This window comes from Nicotiana tomentosiformis, chromosome 2, assembly GCF_000390325.3.
Source record: "Nicotiana tomentosiformis chromosome 2, ASM39032v3, whole genome shotgun sequence".
Classification (NCBI taxonomy): Eukaryota; Viridiplantae; Streptophyta; class Magnoliopsida; order Solanales; family Solanaceae; genus Nicotiana; species Nicotiana tomentosiformis.
Window position 1 is genome coordinate 138,691,868 of NC_090813.1, and position 20,205 is coordinate 138,712,072.

A 20,205-nucleotide genomic window follows, 5' to 3' on the forward strand; every position below is an offset into this window, starting at 1 on the left:
TAGAGATTTTCTTGTTACCCTTTATTAAAAAAAAATTATGTGCCTAGTAGAATAGAGTAGATTCAGGAAGATTTCTCTGGTTTCAGATTTGAGATTTCTGGTTACTGGTTAATGGTTTCTGAGAATGCCATGTATGATGTTGCCTCTTTTGGTTGGCATCCACTTAATTTGGATTAGAGTCACTATGTAGGGTCAATTAATGCCTCTTTTCTTTCTGCATATTGATCATGTACTCAAGAATTGAGGTCGTTGAGGTTTAAATCTAGCCGATCTCTTACCTGCCCGTTTAGTTAAGCTACCAAAAACTTTTTATTTATTTATTTTAAAATTTAAAAAGTACTTTAAGAGAGTAGCAATTTGTGTTTATTTGTAATAATATATTGATAAGCAAATTATTTTGACCAATCTTTTCAAAAAGTACTACTAAATGTTAAATTACAAAAATAAGACAGTAAATATTCAGTCTACCATTAATATTATTTAAAAGCAACAATAACAACAACCCAATATAATTCACTAGTAGGTCTGGGGAGGGCAGTGTGTTCGCGGACCTTACCCCTACCCTGGGGTAGAGATGCTGTTTCCGATAGACCATCGGCTCCCTCTCTCCAAGAACTCCCCACATTGCTCTTGGGGTGACTCGAACTCACAACCTCTTGGTTGTGGAAGATGTTCACCACTAGAGCAACCCACTATTGTCTAATATTATTTAAAAGAAATAAATAAATTTAAATATTTATTATAAATAAATTTAATTAATTTTTTATTTTATTTGAAATATAGTTATCCAAAGCAAAAAAATTAGGTATTTGGTATTACTTATTGTTTACCACATGATGATTCAAATATGTTAAAATACATCATTCACTAATTATTAATATATTCCATATATCCTATATATATGATGGAAGTTATTTTTAATAACAAATAATTTTATTTTCCGATTTTTGGTTAGGGATTGAAATATATGTTTTTGTATTAAAATTAATAATAATATGATAAATCAAATTGTGTTTTGAAGCAAATTTAAGTATTAACGATCGATAATAATTTCTAAGTATTAGTTGTAAGTTATATGCAATTTAAAGTTAACATAGCGATAAACTGCAAGTGAAAGAAATCATTTTTGCCCCCTTTTGATGAAAAATATAGAAATAATTTTCAGTAATCAACTACAAAAAAAAATGACTTTCTCGTAAAAATATTTTTTTCATATTGACTTACATCACACCAACATAGTTTTATCCCACACATAATAATAAAAGGGATTTTTTTAATACACAAAATTAGGATAATGGGTATTCGGTTTAGCTAGGTTTCTATTTATAAAAAGTAACTAAAGTTCTTTTATAAAATATATATAAATTCGGTCAAGGGCTACAACTTATATACAACTAGAATCAATATTTTAAAAGGCATTTTTTGGGCGAGCTCCGGGGCGAGGCGTACTAAAAATGCACCGAGACATACTAGAGGGGCGTAAGTATCGTGGAGCGTAGGCCCTGCCATTTTGGGTGTTTGCTTAGGCGTAAGTCCCAATGTTCTGGGTGTTCATTTGGACGTAAGCCCCGAGAACCTTTTTTATGGTTCATGCACATGTTAGCATTGTGTGTGTGTGTGTGTGTGTATATATATATATATATATATATATATATATATATATAATATTAATAATTATTATGTATTTATATGATTTATTAATTTATATAATATAAAAAATTAAATATCCATGGGGCTTACGCCCCTGCGCCTCAGGGCTTTCGCCTCACCTCGCCTCGCCTCGTATTAGTAAAAGGATTTATAATGTCTCTACCTCCACAAGGTAGAGATAAGGTCTGGGTACACACTGATAGTAGCAAACCTGTTGTTGTGTGTGAAAGAAAGAAAAGTAGACTAACAAAAGAAAGAAAAGTCAAAAAGAGATGAACTTGTGATGTAAGCGCTTACATCGACATTCTTATGATGTATGCGCTTACATCGGCATTCACATGATGTAAGCGCTTACATTGACATTCCTATGATGTAAGCGTTTACGTCGGCAGGGCATTCAAATACCTATAAAAGTGGTATGCATTTTCATTTGCATATCATCACTCTAACTTTTTTCTCTCTTGAATTAATAAAAAGTTATTATTTGTGTGGCCATGGAGTAGAAAAAATTGCCGAATCACGTAAATCTTCTCTTGTTTTGTCTTGTGCAATTTATTGCTTTTCTCTTTCAAATACTTTTTTCCTTCTATTAGCCTGACACGTTTCCCAAAAATAGGTATCAGAGCACATACATTTTAATTCTGGTAGAAAAGTATGGTATTGATGCAGGTACTATTCACAAGAATAGTGCGACACTATTGATCATCGTTACTATTCATAGGCACTATTCACATACTTGTTGAAAAATAACATCGGAAGAAGAGAAGGTTAAGATTGACAAGTTCAATGGAAAAAATTTTGAATTCTGAAAAATGTAAATAGAAGATTATTTGTACCAGAAAAAATTACACTTACCTCTGACCGAGGTAAAATCAGAGAATATGACCAAAGCGGATTGCGATCTATTAGATCGCCAAGCTCTTGGTGTGATTCGTTTGACGCCAACACGAAATGTGGTATTTAACATCATTAATGAGAAGACCACTGCAGGCTTGATGAAGGCGTTATCAAATATGTACGAGAAGCCATCTGCTTCAAATAAAGTCTATTTGATGCGTCGATTGTTCAACTTCAAGATGACAAAAGGTGGATATGTTACGGAACATATTAATGAGTTTAATGTAATATTAACTCAGTTGAGTTTTGTCAATATAACATTCAATGACGAAGTCAGGGCATTGATTCTACTATCATCTCTACCGGAGAGTTAGTCTGCAACAATAACTATAGTTAGCAGTTCATTGGAAAGTACCAAACTCAAATTGGATGATATTAGAGACTTGGTTCTAAGCGAAGATATTCGTCGGAGAGAATCAAGTAATTCCCCGGGCTCTGCTTTGAATACCGAAAGCAGGGGGAGAAGCAGCCAAAAAGGACAAAGTCATGCTCGTGGCAGATCAAAGTCAAGGAGAAGGTGGAAATCCAAAAATCGTAAAGACATTATGTGTTGGAATTGCGATAAAAAGGGTCACTACAGTAGTCAATATAGAGAGCCAAAGAAGAAGAAGAACGATCAATACAAGGATGATAATTCAGCAAATGCAATTGTTGAACAAGTTGGTGATGCACTAATTTGTTGTACAGACATGTCCAGTCGAATCTTGGATTCTGGACTCAGGTGCATCCTTTCACTCTATATCATGCAAAGAATTATTGCATCATTATATTGCTGAAAAATTTGGGAAAGTTTATCTAGCAGACGAAGAACCTCTCGACATTGTCAGGAAAGGTGAAGTTCATATAAAGACTTCACAAGGCATGCTATGTAAATTGAAAAATGTCCGACATGTTCCTGGCCTAGAGAAAAATATGATATCTATGGGTCAAATTGACAGTGAAGGATATACAACAACATTTGGTAACGGATCGTGGAAGATAACCAAGAAAATTTGGTTGTGGCACGAGGTTTCAAGAAGAGAACACTGTATGCAACTGCAATACGGAGAGATACTATAGCAACAGTTGATCATGGTTGTGATACAACATTGTGGCACCGGAGGCTCGTGCATATAAGTGAGAATGGAATGAAGTTGGCATCCAAAGAAAAGTTTTCAAACCTGAAGCATGTTGAATTAGGTTTGTGCGAAGATTGCATTTACGGAAAACAAAAGAGAGTTAGTTTCTCAAAGGCGGGAAGGACGCCAAAGAAAGATAAGCTGGAACTAGTGCATATAGATGTGTGGGGACCAGCTCCTGTAACGTCTCTGGGAGGCTCACGCTATTATGTCACCTTCATTGGTGATTCCACAAGAAAGATATGGGTTTATTTTCTAAAAAAATAAATCTGATGTGTTTGTTACCTTTAAAAGATGGAAATCTGAAGTTGAAAATCAGACAAGTCTAAAGTTAAAATGTCTGAAGTCTGAAAATGGAGGAGAGTATGATAGTCAAGAGTTTAAAGCATTTTGCTCTGAGAATGGGATCAGAATGATCAAGACAGTTTCTGGAACACCGGAACAAACTGGCATTGTTGAGAGGATGAACAAGACCCTAAATGAACCAGCCAGAAGTATGAGAATACATTCTGGATTGCCGAAATATTTTTGGGCTGACGCTATTAACATGACAAATTACCTCATAAACAGAGGACCCTCTGTACCGCTGAATTTTGCAATTCTTGAGGAGGTATGGATAGGAAATGAGGTAACTCTCTCACATCTGAAATTTTTTGGTTGTGTTGCTTATATGCATGTAAACTCTAATAATAGAGATAAGCTTGATCCTAAGGCCAAGAAATATTTCTTTATTGGCTATGGTGATGATAATTTTGGTTATCGATTTTGGAATGATCAGAATAGAAAGATCCTAAGACACATGAATGTCACATTTAATGAAAATGTGATGTACAAAGACAAGCTTGAAGTAGAACCAACCAGCACCAGTAGACAGACATATGAAATAGTTGAGCTAGAAGAAATCTCAGAAAATGAAGTGGCTAGAGAGACTATAACTGGATCTGAAATTGAAGATGCCGAATCTAGATCAGAATCAGAACCAGAACGAGAGATAGAATAAGATGGAGAACCAGATCTGGAGTCAGGACTTGAATCAAATTCGGGATCAATTAATCATGAACCTACATTAAGGAGATCTAAAAGAGTCACGAATGCTCTAGATAGGTTAACTCTCTCTCTCTCTCTCCACTATTTACTTCTGACTGATGCTGGAGAACCAAAGCATTTTGTTGAAGCAATGTAGGTGACAAGCTCTGATAAGTGGAAGCTAGCCATGAAAGAAGAGATGAATTCTCTTCAAAAGAATCAAACATGGATACTTATAGAGTTACCAAAAGGAAATAATGCATTGCCAAACAAGTAGGTGTACAGGGTCAAGGAAGAGCATGATGTTATGAAAAGATACAAAGTACGATTATTAGTAAAAGGCTTTCAGCAGAAGGAAGGGATTGACTACACTGAGATCTTCTCTCCTATAGTCAAATTAACTACTATCAGGTTGGTGCTAAGTATCGTAGCTGTAGAAAATTTGCATTTGGAGCAGCTAGATGTTAAAACTACTTTCTTGCATGGTGACCTTGAAGAAGACATCTGCATGAAGCAACCTGGTTTTCAAGTTTCTAGTAAAGAAACCCTTGTGTATAAGTTGAATAAGAGTTTGTATGGTTTGAAACAAGCACCCCAACAATGGTACAAGAAATTTGATAGATTCATGCATAATACTGATTTCACACGATGTGAGATGGACCATTGTTGTTATATCAAAAATCATGATAAATCCTATATAATTTTACTGTTGTACGTTGATGATATGCTAATTGCAGGATCTAGCATAAATGAGATCAACAGGGTTAAGCAACAACTGGCGGAGGAGTTTGAAATAAAAAACTTAGGACTAGCTAAGCAAATGCTTGGGATGAGGATTAGCAGAAACATGTCAGAAGGAACCTTAAAATTGTCTCAAGAAAAGTACATACAGAAGGTATTAAGCAGGTTCAGTCTTCATGATGCAAAGACGAGAAGCACTCCACTCGGAATTCATCTTAATCTGTCGAAGGACCAATCACCTAAGACAGATGAAGAAAGGATGTACATGTCCAAAGTTCCATATGCTTCAGCAGTAGGAAGTTTGATGTATGATATGGTTTGCACTAGACCTGACATAGCCCATGCAGTTGGAGTTGTCAGTAGATACATGTCAAATCCAGGAAAGGAACATTGGGAAGGTATAAAATGGATATTGCGATATCTCAAAGGCACCTCAGGTATGGCACTTTGTTTTAAAAGGAGTAATATTATCTTATAAGGTTTTGCTGAGGCAAATTTAGGCGGCGATCTGGATAGGCGAAAAAGTACCACATGCTACGTGTTCACCTTGGGTGGTATGCTGTTAGCTGGATATCCAGACTTCAGAAAAGTGTTGCTCTATCTAACATTGAAGAAGAGTACATGGCAATCTTCGAAGCTGGAAAAGAGATGCTTTGGCTCAAGAATTTTCTTAAAGAGTAGGACAATTGTGAGATTTTCAGCGATAGCCAGAGTGCAATTCATCTTGCCAAGAATCCAGTGTTTCATGCAAGATCGAAGCATATCTAGTTGAGGTATCATCATATTCGAGAGTTGATAAGTGAAGAAACTATTTCCCTGCAGAAGATACCAGGATCAAAGAACCTGTCAAACATGTTGACCAAAGTTGTCGGTGTTGACAAACTGAGGTTGTGCACTGCCTCAGTTAGCCTTCAAGACTAACAGCGTGAAGGCGCCACCAGAGAAAAGCAAATATTTTTTTTAATTTCTTTCTTGATGTAATTAGGTTTGAGGGGGAGATTGATAGTAGCAAACCTGTTGTTGTATGTGAAAGAAAGAAAAGTAGACTAACAAAAGAAAGAAAAGTCAAAAAGAGATGAACTTATGATGTAAGCGCTTACATCGACATTCTTTTGATGTATGCGCTTACATCGGCATTCGCATGATGTAAGCGCTTACATTGGCATTCCTATGATGTAAGCGCTTACGTCGGCAGGGCATTCAAATACCTATAAAAGGGGTATGTATTTTCATTTGCATATCATCCTTCAACTTCTTCTTTCTCTCTTCAATTAATAAAGAGCTATTCTTTGTGTGGCCGTGGAGTAGACAAAAATTACCGAACCACGTAAATCTTCTCTTGTCTTGTCTTGTGCAATTTATTATTTTTCTCTTTCAAATATTTTTTCCCTTTTATTAGCCTGACACGTTTCCCAACACACACTACTTTTTCCAAATCCCACTTGTGGGATTTCACTGGGTATGTTGTTGTTGTTGGAATATAATTTTTTATTGTACAGAATCCGATCAAAAGTTATAATTCACAAACAACTTATATGCAACTTTTAAATAATTATGTTAGTTGTATATATTTTGTATGCTTTTTATTCATATGACACACAAAATATATACTACAATTTATTCATGTCTTCTACTTCAAGTTTCAATAGGAAATCCAACCAAAACCAACTCGAATCTTCACAAAACTTTCTTTAAATTGAAATATAAACTCTAAAGGATATTTCCAATCATTTGCAACAACACCCAACCCAAACAAATAATAATTTCACAAAATTTAATTATCAAATTCAAATATTTAAAGCTTTTTAATGGTTGTCAATTGAGTTTTAACTTATGTTTTCACGTTTCACACACCCAAACAAAATTCGATTCACCAAATTTCTATTTTTTTACACTTTGTATGCTAATTACATCGAAGATGGCATGATATAGTGAAGATTCCATTCCAAAATGATAATGTTGGGCTTCATAATATCACGATATAATTTATGGCAGTTTTGTTAAGACAATGAGCAGAACTTTTCATCGACAAATTATTAATTGACGAGTAAATAAGTCAAGAGATTAAGGCTATTCTTACGATAAAGAGAATAAGTGACTAAATTGAATTCTAGTCAATTCAATACCTATGGGGAGGGAGGTGTGAGATGTCATGGGCGGCTTTCTAGCCATGCCCCAAGACTTCTTGGACGCGCATCATGGCATCTTGGCAAACATTCTAATGTCTAGCGCCATGGACGACCCTGTGGTCTTGGCCGGGCCAAGTGACAAGTGCGCATGTACCTATGTCGCCCCATTGATAGCCCTCGCAAGCACCTAGCCGCAGGCAAATGCCAACAACGCCCCTCGGCAGGTTGTGCCCCACCACGCCTGTTTTTAGCGCAATTGACCCATGCCCTGCGGCCAGCGCCGCACGCGCAGACCCTAATGCTAAAGTGGTTCAATGGAATACTAGAGGAATACCTTCACCATTTTGTTACCGGATCGCATAATAATTGGGTGAAGCTTTTAGATGCTGCTCAATTGTGTTTCAATTCACAAAATAGCTCTAGTACAAACAAAAGCGCTCTTGAAATTATTATATTATCGGACAACAACCGCCACTCCCACACACTGTGGATGACCTAAACATGTAGAAATCTCCTCGAGCCGCTAGCTTCTCGAAAGAATGGAAGAAAATTTTGGATATAGTACGGAGCTATCTTGTGAATGCCCAAAAGCGGATGAAAAAATATGTTGATCAAAATCATCGCTTTGTTGAATACCAAGTGGGTAACAAACTGATGGTGAAAATCCCAAAGTGATGCCTATTTTCAAGGGTCCATGACCCTCGCCTATTGCAAAAGTACATTGGACCCTCGTCCATTGTGAATCGCATTGGGAAAGTTGTATACCAGGTGGATACCCCAGCATGGTGGAAGATTCATCCAGTCTTCCATGTAAGCCTTCTAAAACCTTTTCAAGAATACATGGAGGATCCTTCGTGGAGCCAACATACAATACCCAGTATTCGACGCCCCAATTCAACCCTGGAAAAGGCGTGCTGAAGCTATTCTCGCGCGCGCAGACCCTGATACTACAGACAAGGTCGACGCCAATGGACCTGCTTCTACTTTATATGAATCTAAGTCTTTTTTGTTGTAAATATAGAGTAGTTTCACTTCATGTATGATAATATATGTGTCCTTTGTTTTAATGATTTGACAAACTTCATGAGAGAACCAGATAAGGAACCTGAAATAATTAGTTCCTTTGCGTTCAGAGTAACTAGTCAGATGTCTGGTTCAACTCTCAATGAAATCAGTTAAGGGAATATCAGAGGGAACATTAGAGGGAATAAATAGAGATCAGTTCCTCCGGTCACAGTACAGGTCAACTCCTTACAAACGTTAAAAGTCGCTACACTGCTGCACTACACACACAACAGTGCAACAATCACTTTATGGAGCATGCCTTGTACCAGATATTTGCTTACATCATCCAAATGACCTCACACACACATATTATCAACATGAAGTAAGGGATTTCATTATCTAACACTTGCAAAAACTAAAAATTAATTTTTCTCTCTCAAGTGCTAGCCACTATCTCTCTCAAGAACAAAGGTGTTGCAACCTCAAGGACCAGATCCAAAGATTGAAGATATCTTAAGTCCTTAGGTTTGTTGAGTCTTTGTTATTTGTTACTCGTTTGTAATCCTACACTACTTTCAAGAAGTGTCTTTGTAGGACAGATTTAAACTACTGTTTGGTTTAGTTTCTTGACTAGAGTTAGTCAAGATTTGTTGCTTTGTAATAGAGTTATTACAAAGAGGCTTGCAATATAGTTATTGCAAGTAGGTGAGGGATTAAGAGTTTAATTCCTAGGTTGTAACTTAAAGTTACTCGGGTAGTGAAGTTGAAATCCTACGAGTGTAGGTCGTGATTTTTAATCCCGTGAGCTGGGAGTTTTTTTACTTAAAATATTATTATGTTATTTACTTACCGCTGTGTACGTGTGTTATGTGGGAACTTATCGGGTTCTCTATACAGTTTGCTCATAATATTATAAAGTAAGCTTTAGCTGCCTGGGAAGATTCCTCTAGTGAATCTGAGGGTGATGATAAACAAGCAGACACCTCCATGATGGCCGTTGAAAGTAAAACTGCAAAATATGATTCCATATTTGCATTAATGGCAAAATCTGATGAGGATGAAGAAGATGATGACGATGAGGCAAACTTTATGGACGTTCAAAGAAATTTGAAGTCTTATTCTAAAAAGAAGCTGGTATCTTTGGCTAATATTTTAATTGATGCTCACCACAACCTCATTAGTGATATTATTTTAACCGAGAAAATTAGAGAGTTAGAACAAGAGAGATGATCTGGTGGTTGTAGTTGTAAATTTGAAGGAAACATAGGAGGAAACAAAGAAAGAAAATATCCTCTTAAAAACTTCAATGGAAAAATGCACGAACTCCTATAAAGGAAAGGAAGTGGCAAGTGAGGCACATCTTAAGCTTGAAAATGAACTCAAAAATATAAAATTTAGTCTTACTGCTGAACTTAAAAAGAATAGACAACTTTAGGAAGATTTAAACAGGGTTAAAAATGATCTAGATAAATCTCTGAATTGGACCTGGTCCTCTGATACAATCACTTTCATGTATAAAAGTAATGGAGGGAACAAGCAAGTAATCAGGTTCCACGAGGAAAAAGCCCCCTATAACCCATATAGCAAGTATGTTATTATTCCTGATAACTAGTTTTATAGTCACTGTGATAAGAATGGTCATTACAAAGATTTATGTAAAGCAAAGTTTCAGTCCCAATAGAAAAATAAAGTTTTTGTCGAAAACGTTTCTACTGCTAAGGAACCTGATTCTCTGAAAAAGAAATGTGTGATGCGTGCATGGATAAAAAGAAATTTGATTCGTCCCTTCCCTAATTACAAGGGACCCAAACTTGTTTGGGTTCCTAAGACTAATCTCTGATTCTCTTGTGCAGGCAGTAGTGAAAGGAGGCAGTCAAAATGGTACACGAATAATGGCCGCTCTAAACACATGACTCGAAGAATGATTGATTTCCTTTCACTCAAGGTCCTGCAAGGTGGGAGTATATCCTTTGGAAATAAAAAAAGGATACATTATGGGAATTGAAAATATTGGAAAAACACTCTCACTCAATTGAGAATGTGTATTATGTGAATGGCTTGAAGTATAGCCTGCTGAGTGTCTCTCAAATCTGAGACAAAGGAAACAAAGTGGAGTTCTTGTCAAAGTCTTGCATTGTCACCAATCTTATAACTGGTGAAGTAGTTCTGATTGCAAAAGGTTCAAAAGCATTTATGTTGCAGACTTTAAATCTATAATGGTGGTGATCTTACATGTCTGAGTGTCGTTGATGATGATGTTGAACTATGGCATAGAAGATTGGGACATGCAAGCTTCACTATGTTAAACAAGGTGATCAAGAAGGAACTGGTTCATGGGCTGCCGAAGTCAAAGTTCAAAGATCACAAGGTGTGTGATGTATGTATGAAAAGGAAGCAAGGCAGGTCCTCATTTTAGCCAAAGAAGAAAGTGAGCACCTCAAGATCACTGGATCTTCTTCATATGGATCTGTATGGACCTATGAGGATGCCTGAGAGAGGAGGAAAGAAGTACATATTCATTATTGTTGATGACTATTCAAGAATCACATAATAAGTCTAACCAAGATGGAGATTATTCAAAGTTCCATGTAGAGGTTATTGATAAGGCAAACGGGAAGGCTGATCTAATAAGTCAAGTCAAGGAATTCAGTGAAGAAAAGGCAGCAGGACTTCCAGCTGATTTGGAGGAACCTGGTCCTTCTATCACAACAACTGAAGCTGCCAATAGAGTTGCTGATGCTGTGTCAAGCAATCCTGATGCAGATCAAAGAAGTGATTTTCACACTTTTATCGATGCCAATGATGGTTCTCTCATGGAGGAACCTGGTCCCTCACATCCTAAAACCCAAGCGTGTAACTAGAAGCACAAACACTCACATCCTCTCCAAAACGTAATCACTCCTCTAGATTTAGGGATTCAGACTAGATCCAAGGCAAGAAACATGTTTGATTTCTCAGCTTTCTTGTCCCAAATTGAGCCAAAAAACATCAAAAAAGCATTGAAAGATGCTGAATGGATTGCTGCCATGCAAGAGGAGATCCATCAATTTGAGAGGAACAACATGCGGCACCTGGTTCCCCGACCCTCAGATAGAGTTGTTATTGGAACTAAGTAGGTATTCAGAAACAAGCTTGATAAATTTGGCAATACAACAAGAAATAAAGCCATGCTGGTGGTCCAAAGCTATAATCAAGAAAAAGGAATTGATTATGATGAAACTTTTTCTCTAATTGCAAGAATGGAAGCCATCAGAATTCTCATTGCTTTTGCATCTCATATGGAATTCAAATTGTTCCAACTGGATGTCAAAAGTGCATTTCTGAATGGATATTTGAAGGAGGAAATTTTTGTCAAATAACCACCTGGTTTTGAATGCCATAAACATCCTGAACATGTCTTCAAGCTTGACAAGGCTATATATGGATTGAAGCAGGCTCCTCATGCATGGTATGAAAGATTGTCCATGTTCCTTCTGGAGAATGGTTTCACTAGAGGAAACATTAACAACACTTTCTTTCTAAAGAAAAGAGGGAGGAACCTGCTGATTGTGCAGGTCTATGTTGATGACATCATTTTTGGTGCAACAGATGCTTCCATGTGTGAGGAGCTTGCAAAGCTTATAGGAAGCGAGTTTGAGATGAGTATGATGGGGGAATTGAACTTCTTCCTAGGGCTACAAGTGAAGCAAGCCTCTAAGTGAACGATGATAAGTCAGCAGAAATATATTAAGAAAATTCTGAAAAGGTTTGAGATGGAAAGCTCAAAGACCATTGATACTCTCATTGCTACTGCCACTTGTCTAGACATGGACGAACTTGGTTCCCCTATAAATGGAACTATGTATCGGGGTATCATTGGATCCCTCTTGTACCTAATAACCAGTAGATCTGACATTGTATTTAGTGTTGGGTTGTGTGCTAAAATTCCAATAAAGTCTTAAAGAATCTCATTTGAAAGCTGTCAAAAGAATTCTGAGGTATCTCAAAGGAACGCAAAACCTGATCCTCTATTATCCCTCAGGAGATAATTTTGACTTGATTGGGTATGATGATGTTGATTATGCTGGTTATCTGGTGGATAGAAAGAGCACATCTGGCATGGCATACTTTTTGGGATCTTGCTTGATTTCATGGGGTACAAAGAAACAAAATTCTATGGCCCTCTCTACTACAGAAGCTGAATATGTGGTAGCTGCCTCCTGTTGTGCCCATCTGTTATGGATCAAGGAATGATTGTAAGACTTTGGTGTATTATCTGATTGTGTGCAAATGCTATGTGACAATACACGTCCCCTTAATATAGTAGAGGGCCCGGTCCCTCGATGATTGGCTATGAAAGGATGATAAGGTAAATTGCTAAAAAGTGTTTTCTGGCAACTTCTAACTCAATTCTATACCGTTACAGGTAAACACGCATGGCAACTATAGGACAAACAAGTGGCTAATGACATTGCAAATTTTTGGAAGGATGATGCTCGTTTTTACAAAAATTGTCAAGGAACCTGGTTCCCATGACTCAGGTTAGTAGTTCCTCTTACACTCATATGCATTTTGAACTACTAGTGTACCACTCATTAATTGCCTCCGCTTCTTCTCATACCTCTTAAATCGACCCGACTACCCATCCCTTTTTCTCACACCTTATTGTAACTGGTCCCTCTTTCCCCTCTAAATACCCCCAAACCCTCTTTTTGTGTCTTCCCTCTCTCAGAATCAACCATGTCTTCACCCTAATATGAGTCTCCCAAAGCTACTAAAGACATCCATGTTATGTCTCTATCTCTTGAAGCACAACCATCTATATATGAGTGTTAGTTCTTGATATGGTGGATGGTGTGTTGTGTTTGGTGTTTCTGAAACTCAATGTGCTTAGGGTTTTGATCTGAATATTTATTCAACATCAGGTAATGCTGCATCATCTTTTACCAATACTGTATTGTTGGGAATTATTGTGGGTAAGATAGGTGAAACATTTTTGACTGTTATTGCTATGGAATGTCTAGTTGGGGATTCTTTATCTGGTGATGTGGGTAATGGGACTCAGGGGGAAGAACGGGGAAATGGGGACCAGGTGTCTCAAAGTGACCAAGCACCGTGCAGTACTACATGGGAGCCTACAGAGGGACTTGGTACCTCTGCCCAAGAAGAGTTCTCAGCTCCTACCTGGGATGAAAATCCAAGCTCTACTAGATAGACCCTGGGCAGTACTGACCCGTCATCTTTTCCTCACCTTGATACAGTTTCTTTGGAGGTTGTGTACCCTGAGATAAATTCGGTATCTGTGAGAGAATTTGATGATAGTGAGGATGACATATCTGCAAAAAATATTGAGGTTGGTGATGACGAAGGAGTTGAAAAAGAAGAAGATTGTTGAGAATAAAAGGCCACTCAAAAATAGGCTAAGTACCTGTGAGGAACCTGGTTCCTAAAAAAGAGCCAGAGTTGATGTGTCTGAGCTTGAAAGGAAAGCAAAATTGAAAAAGCAGAAAGTTTTGTGGGGGGAGAGTTTTTGACACTGACATTCTTGATAAGTCTGGAATGAGGCAGTTGGTTGAAATTTGCGACTTCCAAGAGTGGAATCATCACTTTACTACTCAGAGTCCAAAGGTCTATGAGGAGGAAGTTCACAGTTTCTATGTTGATTTATTAAGAGTAGAAGGTGACACCATCAATTTGAAGATCAGTGGGGTAGAATTTGTGATTGATGAGATTGTGCTCGAGGATATTCTTAGGGTGCCTGCTGAAGGGCTCTCAATTATGGAGAGAACCTATTTCCCAAGTTTTAGGAAGTTTATTCTCGAGTCTCAAGCTGTTCAACAAGGGGAACGAGTGCACAAGAAGGCACTGCTTCCAGAATACCAACTCTTGTTCGAGTTGGTGAATAAAGTATTGCTACCAAGAGCTGAAAGGCGATCCATTGCCTCTATAACAGACCTGGTTCTTTTAGAGGCACTGGACGGCTACACTCCCGTCAATCTGCCTGGAATTTTGGTTGAACACGTGAAGAAAGCGGTAGACTTTAAGGATGAAAGTAATGGGTTGCCATATGGGTTCCTGCTCACAAAAGTCTTTGAACGATTTGAGGTCCCCTTGGGGAGAGAAGTTGTGAGAACTCGTAAACAAATATTCTCAATGAACACCTTGGAAGAATATGAGTATGTTGACAAAAAGAGGGAAATAGGCAGCAGTTCCACAATCTCTCAACTTATTGATGCCTAAAATGCTGTAAATGAGGAAATTAGGCGGTTAATGGCGCAAAATGTTATTCTTGAGTCTAAGCTCAATCAGGCCATCAAGGAACCTGGTTCCAACAATGCTTAGGGAGAAGAAGTTGCCCACCTAAAAGCTGAAAATGTGGAGTTGAGGAACCAAGTGGAGAACCTGAAAGAGCAGTTGATCAACGATCAACGAGTTGTTAATGATTGCATTGACAGCCTCCTCAAAGTCCTTTCTTCCTAGTGCTTCCCTTCTCCATTTAGTGTCCTCTATATTACCCCTTTTGCCAGCTCCTGTTTAATCTTACCGTGTCTTTTTGTTGTCCTTCTCTTTTGACTGTGGTACTCTAGTTTTGTTTGACTTGTGTATGTTTGTAATTATGGTACTGCTACAATATTTTTTCCTTAACTTAATGAGCATCGTCGTCTATTAATGCATGTTATACTCTTGCGTTCTGTTTTTAGCTATGTTGTGTGCACACAAGTGACATGAGTTAACTTTGCTGGACTTCTTTTTGCATTAACTTGGCTAATTCTTTTTTATGATGCCAAAAAGGGGGAAGAAAATTGAAGGGGGGAAACAGGTTCTCACGAGGAATATGGCTACTCAGTAGGGGGAACAATATGGGAGATCTGGTTTTCTCAGGAAGAATATCAATTCTAAGTTTGTCATCATCAAAAAGGGAAATTTGATTAGTTATGCTATTTCATGTTTTAATGATTTGCCAAACGCTCTCGAGGAACCCGATAGGGACCAGATGTGATCAGTTCCCTCGGCCATCATACAGTCAACTCTACAGTTATAAAAGTTATTGCACTGTATCAACTGACAGCATATATGTTACATGAAAATTGAAATGGAGGATACAGGTTCTCAGGGGGAATATGGATGATTCGTATGGGAAATAATGTGGAAGATCTGGTTCTTAGGAGGAATATCAACTCTAAGGTTGTCATCATCAAAAAGAGGAAAATTGATAAGATATGTGTCCTTTGTTTTAATGATTTGACAAACTTCATGAGAGAACCAGATAAGGAACCTGAAACAATTAATTCATTTATGTTCAGAGTAACTAGTCAGATGTCTGGTTCAACTCTCAATGAAATCAGTTAAGGGAACAACAGAGGGAATAGTAGAGGGAACATATGGAGATCATTTCCTCCGGTCACAGTACAAGTCAACTCCTTACAGTTGATAAAGTCGTTGCACTGCATACGCAACAGTGCAACATTCACTTTATGGAGCATGTTTTGTACCGGATATTTGCTTACATTATCCAAATAACCTCACACACACATATTATCAACATGAGGCAATGAATTTCATTGTCTAACAGTTTCAAAAACTAAAAATTAATTTCTCTCTCTCAAGTGCTAGCCACCATCTCTCTCAAGAACAAAGGTGTTGCAACCTCAAGGACCAAATCCAAAGATTGAAGATATTTTAGGTATTTAGGTTTGTTGAGTCTTTGTTATTTGTTCTTCATTTATAATCCTACACTACTTTCAAGAAGTGTCTTTGTAAGACATATTTAAACCAATGTTTGGTTTAGTTTCTTTACTAGAGTTAGTCAAGGTTTGTTGCTTTGTAATAGAGTTATTACAAAGAGGCTTGCAATATAGTTATTGCAAGTAGGTGAGGGATTAAAAGTTTAATTCCTAGGTTACAATAGGTTGTAATCTAAAGTTGCTTGATTAGTGAAGTTGAAATCCTACGAGTGTAGGTTGTGATTTTTAATCCAGTGAGCTGAGAGTTTTTCACGTAAAATATTATTGTGTTATTTACTTACCGTTGTGTACGTGTGTTCTGTGAGAACTGATAGAGAACCGGGTTCTCTATACAGCTTGGTGGACTCTTAGTTTACATCATTGTATTTTCATTATGATTTTTTAGCTTATTCCTGTAACTTCTATTTATTTTTTGCAGCATTATTAAGGGGGGGGGTCAAGTAGTTAAACTTTCAAGCAAGCAAATAATTCTCTGTATTGGTGTCTCTCCCCCTCAACACCGTGTTGCCTTTCTGTAATAACTTTCATTAATGCAATCAAGTTTTCTTTCATTCTCATACTCTTTTATTTTTTCTTAATTGCTCTGATACCAACTGTTACATGACGTCTTCCGGAGATGTCTTAGAAGACTGACGAAAGGCTAAGCAACCAATATCCGTATGGTTCCCAGCAAATAGTGCCTCCAAAGGCGTAAACAGTGGATGACAGCCAATAATTCTTTTTCAGGGGCAGCGTAGTGCCGTTCTGCATCCTTCAACCTGGAGTACCATAGTGGGAAGTCCAACCAAGCTGCTGATGCGTTTAGTCGAAGGGCTGGCCTAGCATCAGTGTGCCTACTCGCTACCCTAAGGGGGAGTGAAGTGTCCACCACTATAAAAGACAAGATACATGATCTACTCACCAAGGATCCTTCTGTACAGTATTTGGTCGACCTGGCAGGACAGGTCAAGACTCGCAAGTTCTACATAGAAGATGGGTTCTTGAAGGTGAAAGGGAACCAATTTTATGTTCCTAAAGGAGGAGATCTGCGGAGGACTCTTGTGATGGAATTCCATGATACTTTGTGGGACAGCCACCCAGGGGAAGAACGCACCATGGCGTTGTTTTGATAAGTTTAGATTTTAACCACTTATTAGTACCTTCTTGCTTTAGCTTTAGTTCGAAAGTGGTGTTTTTTTTTTCCCGAATCTAATAAAAATATGTGAATTGCAGGTATGCACAAGGATGTGAGCTCAATGAGGAAATCTAACTCAAGGAAGATATATCCCAGCTCAAACAGTCTGGAGGAGAAGTGCTAAGAGATGTGCGGTCCGCAGAATTTATTCTGCGGCCGCAAATACAGATTGCGGCCCGTAGAAAGTGAAGTGTTGTCGCAGACTAAACCCTGAAGCTTCGGAGGATTTTAACAGCACTGTGGTCCGCACACCAAATTGTGCGGCCGTAGAAGCTGCTCGCACTGACAAGATTGAGAGACCAGAGAAGATGAAAAAAGACAAGCCTAAAGCCTCCTTGAAATGTGGTCCGCAACTAAATTGTGCGGGCGCGGAAGTTGAGGTGCTGTCGCGGAAGCTTATGCATAGCCGCAGAATCCCTCCAACTGACAAGCACTACAAAAAACTAACTTGAAGTGCAGTTCGTAAATGAAATTATGCAGCCGGAGAACCTCCCGAAGGGCATTTTTATCAGCGAATTTCAGAGCAATATAAATAGATGAGAAATACTTTTTAGGGTAACTTTTATACTGTAGCAGCCATGAACGGTTAGAGTTAGCCATTTTGGGCAATTTGTGACTATAATTATAGAAGACCCATTAATTTTACCTTTAAATTTTAGTTTTATGTCTTTAATTACTTCTTCTTTTTCTATTTTCTACGTCTATGATTATGAGTAGCTAGATTTTATCTAGGGTTGTGACCCAATCCTAGTGTGTAAAACTTATAGGTACTTAATATTAATGTTTGTTATTGATTGGGTGTACGTTATTTAGTCTTGTTTATGCTTTATATCTAGAATTAATGGTTGCAAGCATTGATTCATGCCTATTTGACTTAGTGCTTACTTGAGAAAGATAAACCTAGTCTAGAAAAACTTGGCTAACAAAAAATTAAACTAGTTGAAGTTTTGATTAGTTTGATTAAAGTATTTGAACTGGAGATAGTGATAATCCCACTTAGACTCATATTAATTATTTAGATTGCTACCCATTTGGTCTTGAGAGAGCCAATTTGGGCATAATTACTCTTTGAATGAGAGGTATTGAGTAGGTACTTGAGTATTAAGAGTCATAATACACCTCGATCTACCAAACAAGTATAGATTTACTATACCCATTATGTTTATACCTAGGTGAAGATTACATCCTTGGGCTTTTCCCTTATTTGACAAAAACGTCAAAAATATTGCAATCCTTATTTGCTTATTAGTTAGTTAACTCTCCTAGAAGTTAAATTAGATAACAATTTTCCATTGTTGTTTGAAAGTTAAATCTAGATATTTTGAGTTCTTTGCTTAAGTGTTTAGCTTAGCACCAATTTAAACTCCTTGTAGATTCGACCCCAACTCGTGTTGGGATTTATAATTGCAGCGACTGTTTCATACTCTTTAATTGTGTGTGAATTGGACGTGATCTTTGTTGCGTCGTGCTTATTATTGGCCTCAAATGGCAGATGATGTTGCTCAGTATGTGAAGGCTTGCCTAGTATGCCAGAAATACAAATCCGACTGATTGACACAAACGAGACTTTTGGAGCCATTGCCTATTCCAAAGAGCTCTTGGAAAGCGTGTCACTGGATTTCATCACCGGATTGGCCAAGGTCGGAAATCTTACAGCTATATTAGTTGTGGTAGATCAGTTTTCAAAATATGCTACACTTATAGTAGCCCCAAAATATATATCAGCAGAAGATACAACTCAACTCTTCTTCGATTATGTTGTCAAATATTGGGGCCTTCCTAAAGACATCATTAGTGATCGCGACTCTCGCTTCACTAGAAACATTTGCACTCAGCTCTTTAAGTGCATCGGTTCCAAGTTGAGCCACAACTCAAGTTTCCATCCGCAATCCGATGGCCAGACGGAGCGGTTCAATAGCATACTGGAGGAATACCTTTGCCATTTGTTGCCTGATCGGAGAAGAATTGGGTGAAGCTTTTAGATGCTAATCAATTGTGTTTCAATTCACAAAACAACTCTAGTACAAATTAAAGCGCTTTTGCAATTATTACAAGACAACAACCGCTACTGCCCACACACTGTGGATGACCCAAACATGTCAAAATCTCCTCGAGCCGCTAGCTTCTCGAAAGAATGGAAGAAAAATTTGTAGATAATGCAGAGCTATCTTATGAAATCCTAAAAGTGGATGAAAAAACATGTTGATCGAAATCGTCGCTTTGTTGAATACCAAGAGGAAAGTGATGGTGAAAATCCCAAAGCGAAAGCTATTTGAAGGGGTCCATGACCCTCGCCTATTGCAAAAGTACATTGGACCCTCGTCCATTGTGAATCGCATTGGGAAAGTTGCATACTAGGTGGATACCCTATCCTGGTGGAAGATTCATCTAGTCTTCTATGTCAGCCTTCTGAAACCTTTTCGGGAAGACATGGAGGATCCTTAGCGGATCCAACATATAATACCCAGTATTCGAGGCCGTAATTCAACCGGAAAAAGGCATGTAGAAGCTATTCTCGATGATCGAGTGATTCACGCTTTAAGGAAAGATCACCAAGAGTTCTTGGTGAAATGGCAGGGCTGTGATACAAAGGAGGATATTTGGGAGAGGGGAACAAACCTCAAAACCTACAAGAGCCTGATCGATGATTATCTTGCAAGTAAGGCGCCGAGGACGTCACCAACTCAGGTGGGGCATAATGTCACAGACGGCTTTTTATCTATGCCCCATGACTCCTTGGA